We start from the raw sequence: 25603 nt of genomic DNA, 5'->3' as shown, positions 1-25603 counted from the left end.
AAGATGCAGAGTAAAACTCTGATTTGAATTTATGACTAGATGGCACTGGCACAGCAAGAGCTGTCACCTATGATGCTGCTGTTCACGAGAAAACTGAAAACAAGTCTGCTCAGCTTGCTGCAGGCTGAAGTTGCAGTCACTGGGGATTTACAGATTTGCAGAGGCAGACCCTCTGGGTCTTCCCTCTTGACTGAAAGAAGTGGCCTCCCCATTACCATGCTGGTGGGAGACTCCCACTTCAACACCAAAAGCTCTCTGTGGCATCTCTAGGAGAGCTCAGCTGGGCTGGGAGCTGCTGAGATGCAACTCTCGGTACTGTGACACTGATGGGAAAAACCCCTTCAAGGGTGAGGATGATATGGGCAGATATCCATAGACAGAGAATAAAACCTTGGAAGTTGCGGGAAAGAACTGAGAGGTGCTTTTTATAATGTCTCGTAAGGTGGTTTTTATGACTTGCATTGCTCCATGGGAGATAAGAACCCAACTGCAGACTGCATCCAGCTGTCTCTGGCTTGAGCTGAACCAAGGGAGAGCGCATCTGGAGCGTCACATCCTCGTCACTCCCATCTCATGGAGGTCGAGAGCTGGATGGAGCGGGAGCTGTACTGGGTGCTGCTGGTGGCTCGGATGCAGGATCTTTCCATGACTGTGGGAGAAGTCTGTGATAAGTGCATTTTCGCAGTTGACAGCAACTCAAATCAAATTTCACCACCCTTTTACCTTGAGCGATTTAGTCATCCTGAAGCATTGTGCTAACAGAACCTGTTGCCAGCCGCCAGCTGCTCCTCCCCTTCTTAGTGGGGAGAAACACATTCCAGCCATTGGTGTCTACTCTTACGTTCCCCTAAAAATGATAATTTCTCCACCATTGGCTAAATCTATTCAGAGATGCCATTTTCATGATCATGAATGCAGCACTACAGCAGCGCGGGGATGGGAACGGATGAGGTTGGACTGAGGGGCTCCAGCAGAGACTTCAGGAGAGCAAGATGGGGCCGGGGACCAGCCCCAGGCAGGGCTGAAATGCCAGCCTAGCTGGCTGAGAGAGCTCATGACAGCTCGGCCCCTTCTTCCAGCACCTCCGCTGGGGACGCAGGGCGGGGAGTTGCCATATCAGGGGCAGGAGACTGGTGTGTCTGCAGCTCACGGAGGTTGCACCTGATATAAGAGCTCCCTGGGGCGGCACTGGTTGTGCAATGACTCCAGAGAGCCCTCTGTGACCACAGATATGTTGGAGCAACTACAGAAGTTTGATTTACACCGTCTGTGGATCTGACCCAACTTATTTAACAAGCTCTAAAATAGTTGGTCTCTGCACTGCCAGTAATAAAAGTGACTAGTATCCATGTCTTTCACAGGGTGAGCTTAAACGGGGCTGGTGAGAGATTTTACAGCTTTCAAATTGCTTCTGTGAACTTGTAAATAAGTATCAGGTACAACATTAATTGTTTGGCTTTTTTTTTTTTTTTTATTTTTACACCATCATAAAGTTGTAACTTAGTGCACAACAGTCCTTTCTTCCAGGGTATCCCAGCATTCTGGCTATGCTCCTTGGGGAAGAGAAAGAAGGCTTGAAAAGATTTAGTTCCAGATTATTTACAAAACCTGTCTGAAAAGATATGACATGTCACTAAGGATTTTTGAATCACTAGAACATGAAGTGAAATCTAATGGGAAATTTCTCACACTGGAATAAAAACATTCCTTTAAAAAAAAAATCCAGTCTGTGAATTTGGGAAAAAAAAAAAAAAAATTAAATATTCTGGAAGTGACCTTCTTAGTTTATTTCAGTTCTTATCAGGACATTTCTCAGGGGTAGAAAGGTGAATTTCCTTTTGACTCCCTGCTTCATTCAGCCTTTCACAGAGAGCATTTGTAAAGACCAGAAGAGTTTTCACAAGGTATTAGGGATAACTGGAATTGAAATCTTCTCTAGTTCATAGGTCCTAAGGCTAGATTTACACAGCAACATCTGAGAAAGGGGAGGAGTGGACTACAGAGATGTTCAACAGCATCGCATTACCATTGGCTCTGGAGTGGAGATTGAACCTGATAATCCTGTATTGCATGTTTTGTGGGGTGCCTGGTGACTTCAGATGCTCCTGGTTTATTTCCTAATAACTCTCATCACATAACTGTCCTTTGCAACCCCTGCCTTGGCATAGACATTGGGGCTTCGTGGGTGACAGAGAAGGAGGCTTAGAAGGGCTTGGAGAACAAGGCTCTGTAAATAAACACACTCGGATTTTCCTCCTCAAAGTGTTTGCCATCTCCTGCATGGGCTAACCTGTGCAAAACCCCTTGTCCTCAAAAGTTAGATGTCCTGGGCAAGTGTTCTCCTTCAAGTGAGTGTAATGAGATATTCCAAGACCAGATTAAACTACTTCCCAAACCCAAAGTGCTGCGTAGGACCTCAAATATCAGTCCTACCTGTGAAGGCTGCCTATAGAGGCAATCAGCTCCCGCTGTAGTTTCAGAGATAATTGCACGTACGGAGGGAGATTTTATTTAAATATCTGCCATGACTTCTTTTAGCCATTGAAGGAAACAGGCTGGGACATGTCAGTTGTCTGCTCAGGCTTCATAGGAGGCTTTCATCCTGCGCTGCTCAAATAAGAAAAACTATGAGATCACTGGTTGCTAAACACTTGACGTGATTTCCCAAGGTTTGCCTTTATGGTAAGTACTCTGGTAATTTGGGTAGTGTTGACAGAAGCCCTGAATATTACCCAAAGCACTTGGTGATTATTTTTTTCTGCTGGCTCCAACAGCAAAGCACTAAGAAGTTCACCCCTCCTTCCAGATAGAGACACTGTTATGCTGCTAATGGTTCAAAAAAAAAATCCACCTTAATGTCCCAAGAGCCTTCCTGCAGGCCATGCTGCTCTATTGCTCCTCTCCCAACATTAAGGATGGGATGGGGTGGGATGGGATGGGACAGAGACAGCCAGATTTCTGGACAGGGTCAGGTAGCTTTCTCGCTGCCAGCCCAAGCTTCATTGTGCTCAGTTTCTTTAGCGATCACAACTTCAGTAACGTAAGAATAGGACAAACTCACACTTCTAGTTCTTGGGTCAGCTCCACCTTTACATCTTTTTAGGTCAATATTCTTAGCTTAATATTTGAAACATAATTTCAGGTTGTATTTTAATGTCATATTCCAAGAGTAGAGTGGTGAGATCTTTTAAAATTGCACACGTAATTTATTTTTCCTTTGTGACAAGGACAAAGGGATTCTTGTCTTTAAAAAACCTATATGGCTGAGACTCTGCAGCATCTGGTATTTGCATTCAAAGACAGCACTGTATTAAACTTTCCTGTATGTCTTTTTATTTAGTAAATGATCGTAATTGTCTTCTCTTTATAAAGTCAAAAGCTGAAGGGAGGAAAATGATGTTACCTGTTGTTTTATGAGAATCACCTAGTCTCCTAACAGGAGGAAGCATTTCTACCATGGCTTCCATCCAGCACCATTTGCCAGCGAGCTCACACTGGCATGGGCCTGAACCAAGAGCAGTCTCCCCACCATTCTTGGGGGCAGGACTCCAAATCTTGCTGATAAATGCTGAAAGACTCCCATGGACTTCTGCACTTGTTGAGTAGAAAGCGTCACGACAACTACTAGAGAGGCCACAGCAAAGAAGGCTTGGAAGACCCTGGAGAGGTGATAGGAAGGAAAAGCAAAGCATAGGGTGGCAGTTATCAGAACTGTAAATACTTGTGAACTTGTCTTTCCATTTTGATGATCTGGAAGGTACAGGTATTAATCTGTGACATTTGTGATCTGAGTTTAAACTCTTATACAGTGTCACATACACTGCTCATAGAAGGAAAGCATTATTACTATGTTTAGCAATGACATAATAAAAATTCACAGTTACCTATCCACTTACAAAATATTGGATTGAATATTACTTTTGTGCAATGCAAAAGTTGTGTTTGTCTGTGCTCTTTGTGTAAGGCTTGCAGTGGGGAGAGGAGGGAAGAAGTGCATATGGTGACACTGCTAATCCCCAATACTTTCCCTTTATTCTTACAAAGAAAGAAACATCAACAGCAGTCCCAAGCAGCACAGCTATTATCATGACCTACACAAATCTCAAAATAAGATGCATCTCATTAGCTTCCCTTAGACAACATGGGATGCTAATAAGCACGAATGCCTTTGAAGGAAAACCCAAGGACCTGCCACTTTAAAAGGAAGCTCAGGCTGAGGTTATGCTGAAGTGTTCTGGAGTGCATCTGTCCTGCGATTTTGTTTAAATTAAGTCATTGCGGAAATTGGCAAAAAGCAGCCACAGGGGGTGGAGTTGCGTAAGAACCTATCTGTGTATTTGCTTGGGTGTGAGGACTCGTGTTTGCTCTTTATTTCACAGAATTGAAAAGATTTAATAAACTATGTGTGTCACTCGAAGTAACAAATCCTTTACAATCTAAATTCTTCCATCATAAAATATTCCTTGGGAAGGTGTAACTCCTTCATGTTGATCTTTCCCCAGTCTGAAGGAGAGACTATATACTGCAGTGACTATCCAAGGGATGCTTCTTCTCATCCCTCTTAACTTTGGTTATCTCTGGCAGAGAAAGAATCCCCTGAGCTGTGATAGCTGCAGTTTATTTTCCACAAAGGCTTGCCATCACTAGCTGGGCTGCAGTGAAACAGCGCACTGTTTGCTTTGCCCCAGCCAGTCTTGGGTAAGTTAAGTTCTTTGTGTCAGGACTTAATCCCTGGTGGCATCAGATCAGCTTCGTTAAATACAGATAGTTTTTCTGTTTCCCTTTTTCTACCACTTGTACATAATTATGTCTATATGAGAGCTACCTTATTCAGTGAAATAAAATAGCTAAAGCTGCAGAAGACCCAGTATGATGCTCCCCGAGTGCCCTGGAAGAGCAGTGACAACTCAGAAGTTAGGAGGTGCCAAAATGAAGTTGCTCAAGCAAGTGGTCTGGAACAGCTCACGTGCCCCACTGAGCCTAGGCTCTGGGTGGTCGTGGCAGGGTCTCCCAACCAAACTGCATCCCCAAGCCCCCAGGGCCCTCGTTCTCACTGCTCCTCCTGGGGGATCTCTTTTAGTAACTCACTTCTCACCTGGTTAGATGCCACCCTTTCTTTACCACCTGAAATACGTCAAAGTCCGTTTGTACCCTATTGTCCTTGTGCCAACACTGCCCTTTAATTTAAATCATGTTTGTTTCCTGGTAGCTACTTCCTTGAGGTATTAGTACCTCCTTGCAGCCTTTGCCTTCTGTGCTGAACAGGTCTGGGACACCCCTCCTTGGGCAGAACGAGGCAGGTCATGCCCGTGGGGTCTCACCACTCCCTTCCGCAATGGCCTCAGCACTGCTTTCGCTGGCTGGAGATGCCTTCCTGCAGCGGTACAGCAGCAGTTTGCTTATTGCTGTGCTGTTGGCAAGGAAAGCTAGCTGGCCTCTCTGCTCGTCTGCCTGCTCCAGCTGATGACCTCCCACATCTTGTACGAATAGAGCACTAAGACATCCACATACCGTTATTCCAGTTTTCCGGTTTCTTGTCTTACCCAAAGCATCTAGTTCTACAGCCTCCCCAGGGATGTGGTAGAGTCCCCATTGCTAGAGGTTTTCAATATGTGACTGGACAGGGTGCTTGATAATCTCATCTAGGCTCCCTTTGCTGTGAAAGGTTGGATCAGGTGATCTTTCAAGGTTCCTTCCAACCTGGGCTGTTCTATGATTCTGTGAGTCTACCATTTGAAACAGCATCCGTCTGTGGTCCAGCTTCCACCTGGGAAGTGACTTCCCTGCAGTGACGCAGCTCCTGGTAGTGTAACTAGTGTCAGTAATGTTGAGATCTCTGGGCAATCAGCACCAGGGGAAGGCAGAAAATGTGGTGGCTGAGCCAGGCCACCCACAGTCATTGGTCTAGTCCAGACAGGGTCCCCACTGCAGCACTCAGCCATCAGTAGCCCTTGTTCCTCACAGACCAGCCCCACTGCTTTTCCCTCTACCTCTGTTAGTTCTCAGATCTCTCTCATTCAAACAATCCTAGTCCTTCCCATGTCCCCATGTCTGTTCTTCAGCCTGCCCTGCTGTTACTGCTGTGCCCAGAGGTCCTGTCCCCTTGCTCCAGTCTCATCCAAGCAGTCCAGTGCTCCCCACGCTCTGGTTCCCAGTCGCAGCCTGTTTGTCCACTTTCCCAGCCTCCAGCTCCCATCTTCCCCTCCTGTGCTCCTTGTCGTGGTCCACTCCTCGGCCCCAGCTCCAGAAAGTCTCCCTTGCAGGGCAGTTTGTCTTCACAGGGGACTTCTGCCTCCAGGGTGGCTGTCCCAGCAGGAAAGCTCTAGAGAGGCAGAGGCATCTTAGGCCACACATAGCCTGGCGTGTGCTCGGTGTGAATGGAAACCCAGATATATTCAGCTGCTGACATTAGCAACGCTACTGCTGAGCAAATGTGAATTTCAAAGGGATTTTCAAAGCAGACTTCTGAAGCAGGTTTTTTTAGTTTTGCCTCTCTGGATGCCATGCTAACTTTCAGCAACTTTTTCTGAAGCATAGAAATGGCAGAACTGTTCATAAATGTGAAAAAACCCAAAATTGGACAAAATAGCATATTTTTCTCTATCCTTACTGCCACACGCTGCAGAACCATTTTGACTAAAAATTTCTTAATATTAGGTTATCAGCCTCAAGCTGATAACTATTTCAGAAAACTTCTTCCCAAATAGATCAAGTCTGGTGATGGAGAGCTGAACCCAAGATCTCACAATGCAGTGTTTTGTGAATCCTTACCCTGGTAACAGCAGGTAATAGTCAGACCTATGGTTGTATGCAATGATCCACAGAGCTATCTGCTCTTTTCATCTGCCCAAAAAAAGCTCATAAAAAGCTGCTGGGTGTAGTAATCTGTTTGCAATGTGCTGGAAGGATGGAGAAGCCTGTAAATGTCCAGCATAGCTCCATTCAGCTATTACACACCAGGTGGTGCGAGAAGGTCTGCTAGAAACAGCAAGGGCCACTGTGTTAAGAATCACGGGACGGACCTTCCTGTATTTGGTGACTCGGTACTATGGTGACAAAAACTCCACAAACACTTCACAGAGAGAGAGAATAAGGCCGCGTGTTTTCTCTTCCTCCTTACACAGTGTGGTGCTGCCTGGGAATAACCTTTGGTGGTGAATTCCTTTCCCTATGTTGCTCTCTTGCAATATCCCTTGCTGGGGTGAAAGACTACTTCAGATGCCATTTATGATCCACTTTATCTAGTGGACTCTTTATTGGTAGTTACGAGTGGACAACAGAGCCCTTGTCGTACTCTCCAGAGTCCCCATGTTCAGCCTGAAGGACTGCCTGCCTTTGGTACAGAAACCAAATAGCAGGTGGAGTCATCCTGCTCTTAACACGCAATGGGTCATTCATTGTAAGCTTCATTCAGTGATGGCTGGAAGCCTCTTCAAAAGTGTGTGCTTCGAAAAGGTATGTTTAATCACCATGACTGCACAGCTGAAGTGGAAAGGCTGCCTCCCAAACCATCCTCTCCATAGCTTCATCCCTCCAGCTGTCCATTTAGAAAAACATTTGGTAGAATAGCTATTCCTCCAGTCTTTCCAAGTTCTTCATGTCACATTTGTTCCCGAGTCACCTTTAATTGATGCCACTCTTTAAATGTTTACAACTGTTTTGGCTGAAGTGCTGATATAGTGGAAAGCAGCACCAAACTGAAAGGCTGAATTCCCTGTGTTCACAGAAAGCATTTAAGAAAGTGAAACGTGAGGCAAAACTCTCTCACAAGGCTGCCACTGGTACTGCACTTCATTCCTCTTCTACCTCAATGAGTCTGGTCTCCCCGTGAGCATGAAATTTCCCATTCCCTAGAACCAGAAGAACACCTCACTCAGCACTAACCATGGCTCAGCTTCTCCATGCAGCTCCCCTTGACATAAACAAGAGATGCTCCCAGGACTTCCAGTCTTGCTGAAATCAGGGGAACTCTTTCCACTCACTTCAAGTGATGGGGCAATCAAGCCCCCACAGGGCCACAAAACGTAGAGGTGGGCAGAAAGCTGCAGGAGGAAGGAGTGTTCTTCACTTGACTCTGAGGCATTTGTGCTTATGCAGCATGACTTATGCAGCACATCATGACCGTGCAGTCTGATGAAAGTGTTGCTTGGCATGCTCAGGTTGCTCCCATGCTCAGCAGGGCTGAAGAAACGTCAGGAATGTAAGGAACAGAAAGCATTGTTACACCACTGGGCAAATTGAGAGTGCCCCGGATCTTGAACATTGCATGCAGTTCCTGTCCTCCATGCCCAAAGGGGAGGCGATCGGAAACGTTACAAGGTCAAAATGGCCATGGTAGGAAGAAGACACACCAGAATGTGCAGGACTCTGCAAGTTGTAGAGGTCAGCAATAAATGGGAGACAGAAGGATCAGTTTGTCCGCTGTTTCACACAGTACCATAGATGTCAAATGCCACGGCCAGAAATGTGGTTTATAACAAATAAAATTATCATTTGAAGTACCTCATAACTTGTGGGGCTCATGGCTGCATAACCTTATGGAGGTCAGAAGTATACAGGAGTTCAAACAGTGGTCAGAAAGATTCATGAACTGTAGCGTTGACTCAGAGGTGCAAAACGCAGAGATGTAGATCCAAGCTCCAGCTGAGGAAGTCAGAAGCAGAATGGAGGATGCTTGGAAGGGGAAGAGTGCTGCTCATTTCTTCCCAAAGTGCCCAGGACAGGGGCTCTCGAAGGTGCGCAGTGCAGTGAACGAGCCTCTGATCCAACACAGGACAGATAATTGCATCTTCTTGCGCAGTGGTTGTGGGCTGGGGGAAGGTGCTTGTCATGTATTTCTCAGCACTTTCTGAGAAAGGGTTGTGTTTTTGCTTCGCTTCAGTCCACAGTGCAGAGATGTCTCCGTGCTTCTGTAGTGCTTGCTTGTAGCTCGCGAGGAGTTTGTGAGAATAAATACAAACCTCACTATTGTGTCAGCTAGTAGTCAGGCTTAATGACCATTTATTGGCCCATACACTGTTCGAGCAAAGAGACTCCCTCTTAATGAAGATCATACTAAATAACAGTGTACAAATAATGCTTAATGACTCAAAGTGATGCTGGGTCCTTTAAGATCAAGGAAAATGGTCTCTAATTACACTTGGATTTCTTCTTCCTCAAATGACATCAACTAGTACACCAAGGATAAAGTACTTTCAGCTAGGGAAGCCATTTATAAGTAAAAAAGACATGACTTTTATTAAAAATACAAAATACTTTGTCATCTTAGTGAAATAAGGTTAAAAGGAATTACTGTAAATATATATCTACAATAGCATATGTTTATACCTAGCAGTACCTATCATCTGTGTCTCTCATGGTTAATAACACAGGACTTGCTGCTCCAACTCCGCAGATGAAAATACAGAGACCAGGAAAGAGGATGTGGCTTCTCCAAAATAACACAATAGCTCAATTGTCAAGTGTGAAACATGTAAGTGGAAATGCACAAACACAGAAACCTATTCACAAATGGGAATAAAATGTGAAAAGAGGGAGCAAACCTTTCTGTTCCTAAAAGAGATGGGTCACCTGCTGTGGTAAAAAAAAAAAAATCAAACATCTTAAAAACACCTGCAAAGTCCCTGACTGTCTACGTAATTTATACCAGATTCCCTCTAGGGACTTGAGGTTGGGAGGGGCTGATTGCAGGAATCTTCCCCAACTGCTGCAGGAGCTGGAAATGGGGCCATTTGCCACAGATAAAGTGGTTTTATTCGATAAACTCATGAGGCTTGGATTCTTGCTAATGGCAGAGTTGTGGGTAACTGTGCATAACCTGTTTAACTGTTTCTAAACCAATCAATACAGGGTTTCCCCACTTCACATTTATACCGTGCCAAGTGAGCTTCTCGGCTCTGCTGAATGCTGCTGTGCCTGTGCTGGGCTGCCGCCGGGCAGCAGTGCACACGAAATCCTTACAGACCGTTCCTGAGCCACACCGGCCACCCGTCCAAATAACTTTCTGACAGACGCACACTTCTCCTCCAATTGGCTCTACCCTGTCTCAGCTTTTCCCTTCTTTTTTATCTCCCATGACACCGTAATCGCACTGAATTCTCAGTTATTGAGATTCTCAGGGAAGAATCAAACCTCTCCTCTCTCCGGGCAAGGAAAAAAAGGGGCAGCCGCTTCTCACAGCCCTTTCCTCAGCTCCTCTTCCACTATTTACTTTACTTCTTTACCTTGCAAACAGCTCAACGTCTTGGAGCCTGGGCTAAGCCCAGCCCTTTTGTGCCCTGCAGTCATCGCTGCATCTTTAAGGGAAAACTGATTCCCAGGAATGCTGTGCATGCACATACCTATCTGGGCGCTGCACCCACACCTGCCCACCAGGTAACCCAGCGCCCGCTGGCCCTCGCAGCCGCATTCCAGCCGGCAGAGCTATTACTCGCTAATTGTTACCTGTCAAACAGGTAAACGAAGCTCTTGGGCCAAGTCCAAACAAGCGTATATTCCCACGAAATCCTAAACCAGCAAACCTTTGACCTTTCTGCAGCCCCACGGACGATTTTCGCTGGGACCGATTTAAAAGTATGATGGTATCTTTGACAGACGGAAAAAAAGTGGCATGTTTGGCTATTGTTTATATTGTGACGAAGCTTTCTTGTACGTGTTAATACCTGCAGGAGAGCAGAGGATTATCAAAACAGGAGAGCAGAGCAGGCAGCCCAATAAACACAGCGTAGCTCGCATCTCCCAAATCACACGAGTGGGGTGGCTTTCCAAGATCTCGGCAGCGCAGCGCTGATCCAAAAGCAGTTTGTGGATGGTGAGGAATTAATATGCAAAACCTCCTGAGGCTGAAAAAGTTAGTGTACGAAGTAGCCTGGAGCCATCTGGGAGGGCTGGAACTGGCATTTCCTCTTCACTTCACCCCGTTCAGACTTGCTCTGCCGAGCGTAACAGGATCAGCTCCTGTGGAGCAGGAGGGTCTCTGCACACAGCCATAGGCAGCAGCCTGTTACTGTTGGCCGGTGAGGCTGTAACGACGGCAGGCTTCACCCCCCTTCGCGCTTTCTGAACAGGCCAGCGAGGGAAAGCAGCTCAGATGAAACTGCTCCATCATAAAGCTCAATCCTCCTGGCTAACAGCACAGAAAAGGCATTCCTCCGCAGAAGCATACACGGAAAGGCAGCCTGCTCTTCCTGTAACATCTGTAAGATTTCATACGCCTGTACATCAAAATGCAATAAAATAAAAAATGGGCTTTTTTGAAAAAATACAGCTATAAATCACAACATTCAAAATAGCACCGATGTCCCTACTTTACTATGATCCTCCCCCTGACAATCTCTCTGGCTTGGACTGTAAGTGCTTTGGGACAAGGACCGTGGTACCTACACATTCTCACAGTGTGTGATATGATCTGATGACACTTCTGATTCAATAACATGATTCAGTCTCATCATAGCATCACCCTAGGTGTCGTGTCGAGTCTCCCAGCTGTCAGAGATGATAGCCTAAGAAAGAGGGGAGAGTAAATGGTATAAACCAGATTGTTATTGATAATAACAGAAACATGATCTCCTCACCAAGATGATTATCTTTCCCCACAAACGTTGCAGATAGCCTCCATGGTAAGCTTGATTTTGACCTGTCTCTCACCTTAGCTTTACCCCAGTTAAGCCAGACTTCTGCAGATCTCCCAGATGTCAACTCAGACACTGAATTTTACTTTGGAATAGATGATTTTTAAATTTTTTAATAGGTGATTTTGTTTTTTTTATTTTGGAATAGCTGAGTTTTATTTTGGAAGTTACCTGGAGAAAGCAGCTGTTAGACCATTTGCAAAGCAAACTAGCTTTTATACTTCATTTGAAGAAACATTTACATTTTATACTTTATTTGAAGAAGCATTTCTGTTTTTAACTTAATGGAAGCTCCAGACTGAGGTTTGGTGCTTTTCTTTGGAACAGGCTAGAGCTTTAAGCTGATTTTTAGGGTTTTTTAGCTGACATGAGATCATACATGCTTGCAGAACTTCAGCTCAGTCCAGTACCTTCTCTAAATGCTGAGGGATTGGCTCAGAAACCAGAAGAAATCCTGGGATTTACAGCTGAGCTACCAGGTTTCATGGAGCCGAGCACAGCTTTGGGCTCCTGCAGACCCAACGCGCCATGCATAGATTCCTACAGGAATTGGAAACTCCTCTGCAGCTCCTTCTCTTTAGCTCCTTCACCCTTTTTCTTCTCTTTACTGTGCAGAAAACGTTAAAAGAGAAAGGATGTCCTACAAGGGGATGAAAGAAACAACTTTCTCTAGTGGGTTTCCAGGCCCTTCCAGATCCGCCTGTCTCCCAGCCTGTTGAGAAGCCTAAGTGGTAGGAGGTGGGATGACTGGCTGAGTTTCTTTATAGGAGGAACAAATACAGAAGAAGAGTCCTTCTCCTGTCGTCTTCTCTCGCACACAGCCTACCAGAACCCCACAAAACCCCTCAGCAGTACAGGAGCTGATCAGACACAACATCTGGAGACCATTACATGGATGACTCCCTCTCCCAGAGCCTCCTCTGAACTCCAGGGAGATGGCTAGCCTGTTTGCGGTCTGCTAACACCCACCTGCATTATCTGAGATGCCCCTGCGACAGGGCCATTCCCCCAAGAGAAGAGGAGCCCATGGAGAAACAAACATTATCTATCAAGCCTTGACTTTACATGGATGCTGTGAAGAAGCAGTTGGTGTTAGCCCTGCTGCTCCCCGCCTGGCAGCAGGAGATACCCCAAGCTTGGCAGAAAGCGGGAGGGAAGGAGAAGGGGTTGTTTTGATTTGGCCAGGAGGAGGGCAAATGTTTTCTCTCGTGGCTCCCAAGAGGAGGCAGCATCTTGGCAGAGGCAACCTGTCCACCAGGCCAGACAGTCCTCTTAAGATTCCTCTCAAAAGCTGTTCAAGCAAACAGTGGTCCCTTTATAAGCTCCATTCAGATGAATATACTTTATTTGGGATTCTTCCCCCTTTTCTCCTCACAGTGAGATGAAACAGATGTCTTATCAGCTCCTAGCTTCTTGCCAGGCTCCAGCATGGAGTGTCTTTCAGCTTGTAGTACTGTCATCGAATTCCCACACTGCATCAGTCGCCGCACTGACCAGCTTCCACTGGGTATCTTAATGTTACTGTCCAGTAACAGTACAGATACATTAGTATGTGAAACCATCAGTAACAGTACCCACATGTATTTTGCTTAAGATAAAAGGGAAGATATCTTAAAAGATGACTAATAAAAGGGTGTCTGTTTAAAAACCATCATGTGAAAACTGACAGCTGCACTACTAACACCACCTAGAACCAGCTGGAAATAATTTAGCCAGAAAATGCTGATTTTTCCTGTATCTCTCATTCCTGTTTTGACAAACATTTACTGAACGAAGAGCAAGGTTTCAGGAATTTGTTGCTCCACATAGGCTATTAAGATTCCTGGAGCACCTGGGCTCTCCGGGCTGCCCTGCAAGCTGGCTTTGTCCATGGCAGAGCTGACTGTCTGGGGCTGTCGTGTCTGTTCTCTCCACAGGATTTTTGAGAATGGGCCAGAACAGCTCAAAGTTTGAGTTTTCTCTTTCAGACCTGTAGAAGAACTTCTGTGTCTGAAAGTCTGTTAACTTTTCCCAAATACGTATGTGATCAAACAAGATATTAGCTCTGCCGGCAAACCTTACCTCTCCCCATAGCATCACTTTTACAACAACATGGCTACTATATGAAGGATGTCCTCTTTGTAATCAGCTCTTACTGGGGAGATCATGGATGATTTAGCTTCTTCTCAACAGCTGGAGAAGAGGGTTGATTGACTGGAGGGTTAAGGAAACTGGCCTAGAAGTGCCAATGCACTGATCGCCAGAAAAGCTGACTACAGCCACCAGCTCACACAATCCCAGGCCGCTGCCTGTGACCACAGGCTTCTTACATTATCCCACTTCTGACTCCAGCTTGAGCAAAAGTGCGTTACTCAGAGAGCTAGTGACATGGAAAGAAAGTTTTCTTGTAATGTTCAGAAGTGAACCATCCCAGTATTGCTATTTGATGCCTGTGTGAGGTTTAATACCGGTTAGTTTAATCGAGAGGGTGTGGAATAGTTTAAAGCTGTGTTTACACTTGTTTCAGATTTGGAAAAGCAAATGTAGGGAAAAGAAGAAAACATGTAACTCTTCAGTTACAAAACAACCTTCTTAAATCAAGAAATAAATAAGGGTTCCTCACAAATGAATGCAAAACAACTGAGAAAAATAGATGTGTGCCTAATCAAAGCCCTGATTAGTTCAGTGGTGTCAGTGATGCATCAGCAACACCAATTCCTACAATTCTGCATGTCTCTTTCTAAAGGCCAAACTCTTAGAATCATTTGACAGAAGTATATTATTTAAATCTCTGATTCTTATACTTCATTTGTACACCAGGGAAAAGCTTGAGAGAGAAATACCGGGACACTGACAGACAGATGAAACCTCTCCTTTTTAAATGTCATGATTCTAAAACACGATGCAAGGAAGGGGGTGCCACCACCTGTACGCATTCACTTCAGAGTGTAAAGCAGGGTTTGAAGCTCAGGGCCTCCAGAGTGTGTTCTGTCATCTGCTGCAAACATGGCATGAAAGAGGCAGAAAGTAAGATAACAAGACTTGTGCATTTGTTAAAAAGAAAAAAAAAGAGCTCAGTTCTCAAATGCCTGTATCTTTGCTGTGGCTCAGGACACAGCAAGCCACCTAGACAGCAGTATCTCTTGACAGTGCTTCTGTGCATATTAGGAGAGGCTGCTACAGTGCTGACACTATTTGTATCTTCCCATCATCACATGGTCTGTTGTCCACAATAGCTGCTTCATTGCCGGTATCAGGGGCAAGAATTGATTGCATGGGCCAAGCTGCCTGTTCTCAGTGTGAGATAGCTGGGAGGAGTGCACACCAACTCTCAGCCACTAATGAGCCACTAATCTCATGCACTAAGATTCCCACACACCATTCAGGCTTCTTTTGGTGACTTTTCAATTAGCATCATAACACCCCAAGCTTTGAATGCTTTGTGTATATTTATCTTTTCTTCCAATTGTCAGGGCCAGCAGACATAAATTAAACCAATTTAAAGAGTATCTGCATGTCTATTATTTGGCAGCTATTACCCTAAACTGACATAATCCTCTCCCAGCTGAGAGTCAGACACATTTATGTTAACCTGGGTATGACTTGTATTCTTTCAGAGAAAATGCGAGAAGTAGGTGCTGCTACAAAACTGGAATTTACTTCTGCACATGCAGAAGAAGTGTCTGCCCTTATTGCACAGATATGTCATGTCTAGAGGTAGATGACACAGGGCTGCTGAACACAGGAGGGCAAAACCAGCATGTCGATCCTAGCCTGAACAGGGGCTGTACGTGGTGAATGTTAAGGGAACTTTAGGAGAGGAGCAGGCATGGGGAGAAGAGCCTGCAAAGAACCCATTGTGTTTGATTCCTCTTCTAGAACCAGAGACCAGGGCTGAGGAACCTGCTGCAGCCCTCAGCATTACACAGGTAGCAGCATTCACCTGCAAACAGACTGAATTCAACACTATAGGGCCTGATCAGCAGCTCATAAAATTAGAAAAATCATCAGTGGACTCCATCCACCACAGGATCAGGCCTTCCGAACAAGCAGTATAGTGCTTCAAAGGAGAAAATAACACTTGGGGCTTAGAGAGACCTAAAGCCAGAGGAGGCTACAGACTTACTGGGAAAGCGACCAGTCAGTAAAGTGCAGGTCAAGCAGTTTCCTGGACACAAAGGCAATGACTACACATACATGTGACAAAAAATTCCAATTCCTTCACACTGCCATCAGTAATATGTTGGCTGATACAGGAAAGCCTACAGCCAGGTTGCCACTGGCTACTGCCTCATTGCTGTTAGAATTTTAACTACTGTATTGTCATATCAGGGCATCCAACTCCCAATATGCCCGGCTCCATTCTCATTGCCACCAAACTGTACTCACCTGAGCCAAGAGCTGGTGCAATTCTCTGCATTAACAGGCAATCTGTGAGCAGAGGCACTTCAAAGCACCCTCAGGCTCAAAAGGTTCTCCCCATTATAGTGTGATTGGTTGTTTACACTGAGGTAATTGGCGTGTGTATAATTGGCCTTGTTTACATTGAAGATTTGCAGATATCCTTGGTCTCCCTTCCTTTTCCCTGCCCTGATGGAAGAGCTGGAACCCAAAGGGAACAGCACAGATCAAGGCAAAATCCCCCCTCCCCACCCCCCATCTTGCAAGGCAGAGTTTGGAGGGCCAAAGCATCGAATTTAACTCCAGGCATCTACTGTCTAAAGCTAACAGAATCTGAGCACTAGCCAGCTGTGAAGTCACTTCTAAAGCAAAGAATGGAGATGCAGTGCAAAGGACAACTTGAATGATTGACATTCTTCGCAATACTGTCTACAAAAACCAGGCACAACACCTTTTAGACATACATCTTTTGAAGAAAAGATGGCCATTTCACCTGTGACTTATAAAATGCCTTCTTGATCAGATAGCTGTACTCATCCACACACTTCTATGAATTCAGAAGCTTCACTGGGTCTACAGTGATGCTGATGCTGGCAGAAATTCACCACCACTCCAGCCACTGGAGGTGGCTGAAAGGTTCAAGAAACAGATGCTGTCAGAGCTGCCAGTGATGCCGTGTCCCTCTAATGCCGAGATTCATCATGTGAGCCAGCCATGTGTGAGACTCCAGCAGAACTGGGCTGTGCAAATGCTGTAATTAACTCCCCATGCTCACACCTGGAAGGCTTTCATTCACCCCGAAAAGAAAAGACTGCTTTGCATGCACTTTCACAATCACTTTTAAGTTAAAGCTAAAATCAGGCTGCTGCCAAAAGAGGTGGGCCTGCCCTACAACTACCATCCCTTTCCTTTTATTGGCTCCAGCACTCCTGCAGTTTGGGAATGGAGTTTTAGGGGGTCAACCAGCCTACTTACCTGCCTGAAAACTAACCCTATTAAAAAACCCAAACCAAACCAGTTTTCAGGAAGATGAAAGAGCAAGGCTGCTGCTGTGACACAAGAGGGCAGAAATGCATGACCTAGGGTAAGAAAGAGAGAAAGCCCCTCTGGGCAGCCACATGCTCTTCTACTGGGCTAAGCCAACCAGTGGTGACTCTAATGCATTTATCTGTTAGGAATCTCAACAAAATATGCTTTATTCAACTTCACTGTAAGAAGGAGGGTTGAAGCATGCAGTTATCCCCCCTTGCCTTACAAACAAGATTCCAGGACAGCCAGGGTGACAGGACCTTCTGACATTCTCTTGTGTCCTGCTTTTTACTCAAGTTGCTGCCTGCTCATTGCTGTGACCTTGGGGATACCACGGGAATCCCTGTTACAGATTACTTCCTGCTCCACTGTGTTGTGGTACCAAGCTCAGTGTCCACCACCTGCACTTCATAAGACTGAGAAAGATTTTATCAAGAGTTATAAAACTCTGGTGAGAATGAACTCCACTCCATCCAAGATAAGACCTGCCCCTCAAGCCAGCTATGATACCACATCATCCATTGTCTTGTGTAGATACTGATGTCAGCTTAGAGTTATCAGTGCAACATTTGCAATTCAACCTATGCTGCACATAGGCTGAACCCAATTACCTCTGATAAAATGAGATAGACATTTGCGTTTAAAATCCTACATCTCAAATGCAGTTTGTCTATTTTGTGAGTGCAATTCACCCTGAATTGTCTTCCCCCTTCACCTTTGCTAGTAATTTAAAAAAAGGGGCAAAGCTAGACTGAGAAGGGCATCTTGCACTCTCTCAGGCACTGCCTGGGAGCTCACAGGAGGGCTGAGGGATTCTGCTAGGCAGCAGGTTTAATGAGCACTTAGGCATGATGATGTTTCAGGGGCTAAGAATCCACAAGGCAGTCAACACTCCAGCATAAGTTTGTCAAAACATGCAATCCCTGCCTGTGCAGTTTAAAAATAAATGTATTCTAAACTGGGAAACTCACTGGTTTCACTGGGAATGCAAGAGGACTTTCAAGGAGTCAGGCTGGAGCATTCAGCAAACTACCTGTCTGCATCTGGCACCAGCCTGAGATTTGGGCAAGGGGTAATAAATTCCTGGCTCTGCACATATTCCCCACATAACCTTTGGCAAGTCTGTTGCTCAAAAACCTCACGTATAAAATGGAGAGGTGCTGCACCTACCTCCATGTCTGCCTCGTGCACCTCCTTTGAAAGCTTCACAGGTCAGGAACTGTCTCTGGCAGTTGGTGGCCACGCTGCGAGAGCTTGAGCAACTCCTCCGTGATACCAAATGTCTTTGCCTTGGGGCTAGGAGACTCCAGGGTGTCAGTTTGGCCTCCCTCTCACACAGGTTTCCTGAACCTTTGAATGTGTCCTCCTGCACCTAGTTTACTCTGGAATGACACAGCCCAAGCACATGATTTTGCCTCTCTCCCCAAGCACCTTAACCGTGGTATTGATTATGCAGAGGAGTCATTGATACCCCCAATTATGGTAAAGCAGGGTTTGCTTTCCCCTGAGAAGTCCTAGTACTCAGAGCAAAGTTTGTGGTGGAATAAGGAGCAACATACACATCTCGCCCCCACCCTTCCCCGCAGGGCTATTACTCATGTGTGGGAGCTAGAGAAAAAAGCAGTACAGAAATGTAAGTGTAAATCTGCCTGCTTTGCCCCTCACACCCAAACACTCCATATAAACAAACAGCCATCTCCAGGTACTGTTTTCAACTCAGAGACAAGCAAATACTCAGTATCTCTGTCCTGGAGCCACATAAAACTTCTTCACTGCAGAATGCTTTCACCTTGCTTCTTCCTCAAGCTAAGATTTCCACTTACTTGGGAAAAGGCAAAAGAAACAAAAATGTAAGGGAAAAGCACAGACATAAATCTGTTTATTTTAAGAGATTTGCTTTCTGTACTGAACCAAACAAAGCAAAATCTGCAGTGCAAATCCTATTTACACACAGTGTCCAGGGCATGACACGGTAAGAAGTTTCTGCATCCTGAATGAATTGAGAAAACACGGATGTTTTGTCTGATCCTTCTCTTAAACAAAGGACTCAGAGAACCGAAGGTAAGGTTATAAAGCAGCATATGTCACAGCCATGGAACCCAGCTAAATGATTAGGAATTACATAGCAACTCCAATCTGCATTAAAAAACAATTTTAAAAAATTAATACTGGATTAGGCAGTGTAATAATACACACAGGTAACAGAGATACTGCAAAAGAAAAATGAGGTGTAAAGAACTTGGAACCAGCACGTTAAAGTGACGCACTGAGAGCCCAATTCCCGTGTCTGGCTATCCCACAACACATGGGCAGAATGAGAGAGAGTGTCAGGGAAGTCCTTCCAACAGCAGAGGAATAGCAAAACCTACTCTCACAGCAGTCTGAGTAGAGATAAAGCAGGCTTGTAGGTGCATGCAGGGCATGTGCATTGTATAAACATGGTATCACTGAGATGGTGAACCTGATAGGACAGGGTGATGAAGCAGCTGCAGGGGATCTAGAACTGGGGTCTTCCCCAAGCCATGGACTACATTATCTTGAAGGTCCTGAGCAGTGAAGAACCAAACCCTGGCAATAAGAAAGGCCAAAGATTATGTCAACAAGCTCTGATCCTCCACTGCCCAAAAAGCCTGATGGAGTAATATTATATACTGCCTTTATGTTTATGAACGAAACCAGTTGGAGTCTTCTGAAATACTCCTCTATTTCAAAAGAGAATAACAACAAATAGTAGAAAGTGACACCGCTACACCTGTCTGTAAAGGTACTAAAAGCAGAGCTGACAAAGCTTAAACAGAAACACAGAGACACAGGGTCTAGTGACCTTTCCATAGAACAAGGCACTGCAGAGATCTCCTGGCTCCAACACTGGTTCCTTTTGTGCCACCAGACAATCCTCTTTATCCTCTGCCCTTCAAATAAAATAACATTTCCCTGCTCCTGAGGGCAGCCACATGGATAAATGAGCAACAGCCCAGGGGCTATCAACCCCACCTCTTATTCAGCAGATTCTGAAAGCAGCTTTTTCCATTTGCTGTGATTTCTTAAGTACCTTGCTATTTGATTATAGTATTGACCTATTTTGAGGGAAAACCGCATTGTTTTTAAGCAAACAGGATGATACATCCACAGCTTTGTTTCCCAACTCCTGCTGCTCCGATTGGAAAGTATTTCTGTGGATTCTTTGTGCTGCATTTACTCTAGTTCTGAGTGTGGGAAAAGTAAACAAGCAACTGTTTATATGCCATCTTTCACCTTCTGCATGCTGGAACACTTACACCTATTTTAGGACAGACTGTTAGAGCAAAAAGAGACACATTTGTCATTGGTTTTAGAATCCTTATTATTGCAGTATAATATTTTAGACCTGTGGAGCTTCTACATTTTTTTAAGTTCTCAACATGCTTATAACCAACACAAAGACATTTGAAGCTCTTAGGTTTTCCACATGTTGATCACATCCCTATCTCAGCTTCCTTTAAAATGATGCTCTGTAAGTCATAATGGCTCAAGAACTGACTGACGAGAGCTGGGAGCAGCAGCCTCAGTGGCAAACACAGACTTGGCCATTTCCACTCCCCACTGAGAACCCTTCAGTCCAGGCTTCCATGGAACTTAAAGAAGGTCAGCCCACCTCCCCTCAGGCACCCACTGCAGTGCCAGGAACAACTGTGGGCTCATTTTGTACAACTGAAGGAATTCTGTGTTATAGAGAAGGAAAAGAAAGAAGGAAGAGGAAAAGAAAGAAGGAAGAGGAAAAGAAAGAAGGAAGAGGAAAAGAAAGAAGGAAGAGGAAAAGAAAGAAGGAAGAGGAAAAACTTTAATTTTGAGAAAAAGTTTTAAACTACTACTAGCAAGTAAAAAAAATGTCCTAGTAATTAAAGAAAAAAGGATATATAGATATTAGGACAATTTTCTTCTTGCACTCCCCAGGAACTGTTCACAACCTAAACAAACTAATAGCATTTTACCTTCATCCCAAAATAGTTCAAATTAGGGTTACTCAAAATGTATCTATGAATTTGCAGTTTCGTTCTATGCTGACGCAAAGATCCCACTGAATAACACAGGAAGCTGGGCAAAGCTTCAGGAAGATGCACTCTTAACATTTTTTTCACAGGTCAGGTTATTTAGGTTCTCTAGCTCTGCCCCATAATGACATCACACAATGTTAACGTCAGCTTAATTAATGTATTTCCAGAGTCCCAGATCCCACATCACATTAAATTGTCTTTCAGAGATGCCTTCTTATTCTTTTTCACGCTACGGTTTTACACTAAAAGCAAAATTACCGTCATTAGGTGACCTAACTGTATTTTCCCAATGTTTCAAAATGCTTGAGTGAATCACTAAAAAACGCTATCAGGTAGATCAAAGCATCTGCAGAAAAGCTATCATTCTATATTAAATTCTGTTGAATTGGTTCCAAAACTGTGAGTAATCTTTATGAAATGGATTGGTACTTTAATGTCTGCTAATCAAGTATGAACCTAATATTCCAATCTATTGTCAGACTTTGCCACCTTCTTAGCTGTCTCAATGTCTCAATCTTGAAAGGATTTCCATGCTGTGAGCTATTTTCATGACTAAAAATGACTTCTCTTGTTTTAAGCCGAAACAACACTGTGTGCCGTACTACCTAAGCTCAGCATTGCAGATATATGGGATAGTCATGTTATAACTTTGACATCTTTCAGAACCATGAATTCTACACTCATAATGAGCAAAACAAAAATAAATAAAGCCCCTCCTTTTTTTCTTACATGTTTCCATATTGCTTTGATGAATCTAAAAGAAATGCAAATCAGCATTTCAAATAGAAAGTGCCATGCTCAGCTCCACACCTTACCCTGTGGCCAGGAAATGCTTGATATTCCATGGTCCTCCACACTGCTGAACTGCTGCTGTTATACATGATGTGGAGGCACCCGAGAGCTCGAGGTTGCTAAAGGGCTCCCAGCAGACCTGTTTGGGGAGCACAAATTGCAGTTTCCAGGCAGCATGACAGAAATCCACGAGTACTTGCCATTAATCACAAAATCTTCTATTCTGATAGGACTTTTATAGTTTCATTGTGAAGCTTTAGAAGTAAACTGTTATCAGGATCTTGATTACTTAGAATTACTTTCTTAAAGTTAACAGTGCAGCATAATTCATTCTTAGAGCATAAGAATGATCTGTTTGGGGTATAGGAGGGGTGCAGTGAAATCTTTTAAGCTTATTTTGATGTACATGATGGTTTCATTGAAGTCACTTGAGGATCAAGGTCTGCACAAATTCCAATAAATATAGTTTCATACAGAAGATGACTACAAAGGAAAGGCTATAGGGAGGATTACCAGTAAACGTTGCATATCACAAAATTAGTAGGTAGGTGGTTGTCTTTGAACTTACTGTGAGAGTACATTTTATATCAACAGCCATCAATGACATAGACAGACACAAATAAAAATATGTGGTAATTGTTGCCTACTGAAAACAGTTGTTTTCAAACATCTGCTCTCTCACTGAACTGCTTTACAACATTGTTTTGATATAAATATCTCCCTAATATCTTTTATCTCATAGACTTCTTTTAATAGTTTTCTGAAAGATATTTTAAGCACTTAGTGCAATTAGTAAGCCTAGTTAAGCCTTATTTGTACACTCTATTTCCTTTACCCAGTGCTGGCAAGTCCAAACAACATTGACGCTAGCTGCTATGGAGTAAATAGTGTAAATGTGAGGTAAGCTTTAGACAGTTGAATTCTACACTGAATCCTTACAATGCCAAAAAACCCTATCAGCTGCTGCGCAAAATAAAGAAGCAAGCACAGTACAAAACCCAGCAGTTTACTATTTTAAATTCTTCCTGTACACACCAAAGACAAGTCCTAGATTTTCAATAATGTACTGCATGATTATTTCACTTTTGCTCTACACAGCCTTTATTCCACAGGAAGCGAGACTGGTCTGGCCAGAAATAACATTAGCTGATTTTTCAATGACTAACAGATTAGTTTATAATAATCTTGTATATCATGAAGAATGAACATCAGGCTGGATTAGGTAGGACTTGTTTGACCTGCTCTGCCAGAAGTGGACTCCAACACTTTCAATTTGATTCTAGTCTGCAGTCTGAAGCAAAAGGCTCATCCAGAAAACGATGAGCCCTATGCCTACCTACCTAGTTAAAATAATTTTCAGGGTATATTCTTCCATCTAAGCAAGTCCCAGCTAAACAACAGCTGTCATCTCCAACAACCTCAAATCAAAGAGTTCATTTCTGCATTTCCACTTATATTCCTAACTTTGACCTTGGAACACCACGTAAGACGGCGAGCAGTAATTCAGTCTCCCGACTACCTCATTCTAAGAGAATCTCTCCTGAGAGCAGGCTGCTAAAGGCAGTTTTGTATTTGACCCAGTACTAGAACAACAAACTCCATTTCAGTCTGAGTTACAGTTTGGGTTTGGTCCAGGACTGCAGATGGCATCAAATGCAGTTTTCTTTCTTGTAAAATCACACATCAGCAGCGTTTCTACCTTGGGGAAGGTGGCATTTTCAAAAGTGCTCTTCACTGATCTTCCTCTCCTTCTTCCTATACATTTCATGCAGGAAAAAACAGGGTGGAAAAAACAACATCCAAATGTTTCTCATAATTGAAAAATTAAAAAAGAGAAAGAGGATACCCGAATTGGCGTTAATCCTATTGATGGTGCTCAAACAGGTAACCTTTTCAGGTGTCAAAGTTTCTTTCACCATAACAAATATTTGGAAAAGAAACCTTATCATTTCTGCAGTTAACAGGGGGGCTTCACTAACTTAAACTGTTACAGCATTCTACCACTATTTCTCCACAACAACTCACAGTATCTCACAGTAATGTGTCGGAGAGGCTCAACTTGTTTTAAGATTACATAGTAATTCTGTATGCAAAATGACTGCATTATTTGTAATGAATAAATTACTCTGTTTCTCTTCTGTGTTTTATGAAGCCTTATGGCTTCCTCAAAATGTATTATACAAAATAATTCATACAAGTGTTGTTATGAATAACAGCCCACAAGTTCAATACCAGTATTTGTTATTCAAAATTCACGCCACATTAGCAACTTCTGATTGGATTTACAGATTGTATAATAATGTTTCTTTCCTGTGACTGGTGAATGGAGAAAGAGAAAGTCTAACTAATATCTTGCGCTCAACCAAAGTATTTATTAATCTAGCTAAAGTATTTTTCTAATTCCATTTAGTTAAAGTGACGGAAATCTTCATGGGGCTATGTTTAAATTGACTTAGAACTCATTTATACTGAATTAGCTTGATTTGGTTAGTTACTTTGAATATAATAAGGCCTGAGACCCAGTCTTAGATATTTGTGCCTGATGGTGATCCCATAATACCAAAGACTTCACAGCGTCAAGTTTGATTTCAACTGCAGGAGTAGCTGAAAGACGATCAGGCCTCAGATCGCAATACTACATATTTTATATATGTATGTATATGTATATATTTGGTTATACAAATACATATTTCTGTGAATACCCCTTCTACTACATTCCCTTGTCAGGTAAAAACAAAGGTAAAAAATAAAAAATGCCTTCATCTAAGACAGTATAAATTTGATAGTTTTGGCATCATTCAGCTAATTGTCTTGCAAAGATCACTAAGTAATATAATGGCCTACCCCACATAATGGTGCATTCTTTAAAAATACAGCACTAATTGTACAGCAGAGGTTATCAGCAGTCAAGTTGGGTGCCTAGTACAGGAAGGCATCTCCAGGAGGACAGGTGGTAGCAGGAAGAATTAGCAGGGTCCTGACCTGTCTCCGGTGGAGGAATGGGGACTGAGAACAGGTGAGAGGAGATAGAAGTCTCTCTGCTACCCTTCCACTCCCTCTTCTCAAACTGACTCAAGGGGGGGAGAGGCCCTCTTCCTCATCTTCCCCATCCGGGGCAAAGCTGCTGCCCACGACAGCCCGATCCTGTCCCTTGTAAGCCCACTTAGGTCTTCAGGCAAAGTACGCAGTAGGGTACACCGGACTGCAGGGTGACCGACAGACTGACGGCACCGTCTTCTCTATCCACTTTGCCCCTGCAAAACGGAGCCTTCCTCAATAAACACCCCGTTCCAGCTTTCCCATTTTCTCTCCGGCTTTCCCCTGATGACAAAACAGACCCTTCAACCCCCCCCAGCTCAACTGTTAGCTCTCAGACCCACGCAGTGGGTGTCCCCTCCCGGCACCACTTCATCCCTCTGCCGTGAGATGCCTTCTGCACCAAGACACTCACCAACGTCAAACCCACCTAGTCCCGACCATGGGTAAGGTCAAAAAAAACCAACCCCAAAACCCCAAACTAAAAGTAAAAAAAACCAACCCCGAAACCCAACAAAAAAAACCTATCTACGCAACTGCCCTGCGAAGGCCGACGCCTCCCTGGGCGCCATGCAACGACAGCCACGGGCCAGCGGCGGCCGGGACATTTTGGGCACGGCTACCCCTTTCCGCCGCCGGCCCGCCGCACGAAGCAGGCAGACCGCGGCGCGGCCGGCTCGCCGAGGGGCAGGCTCGCCGAGG

Source organism: Haliaeetus leucocephalus, unplaced genomic scaffold (assembly GCF_000737465.1).
Source record: "Haliaeetus leucocephalus isolate CR32 unplaced genomic scaffold, Haliaeetus_leucocephalus-4.0 Scaffold555, whole genome shotgun sequence".
In the NCBI taxonomy this organism is placed as follows: domain Eukaryota; kingdom Metazoa; phylum Chordata; class Aves; order Accipitriformes; family Accipitridae; genus Haliaeetus; species Haliaeetus leucocephalus.
The sequence above is the reverse complement of the archived record's forward strand: the minus strand, read 5'-3'. Positions refer to the sequence as shown.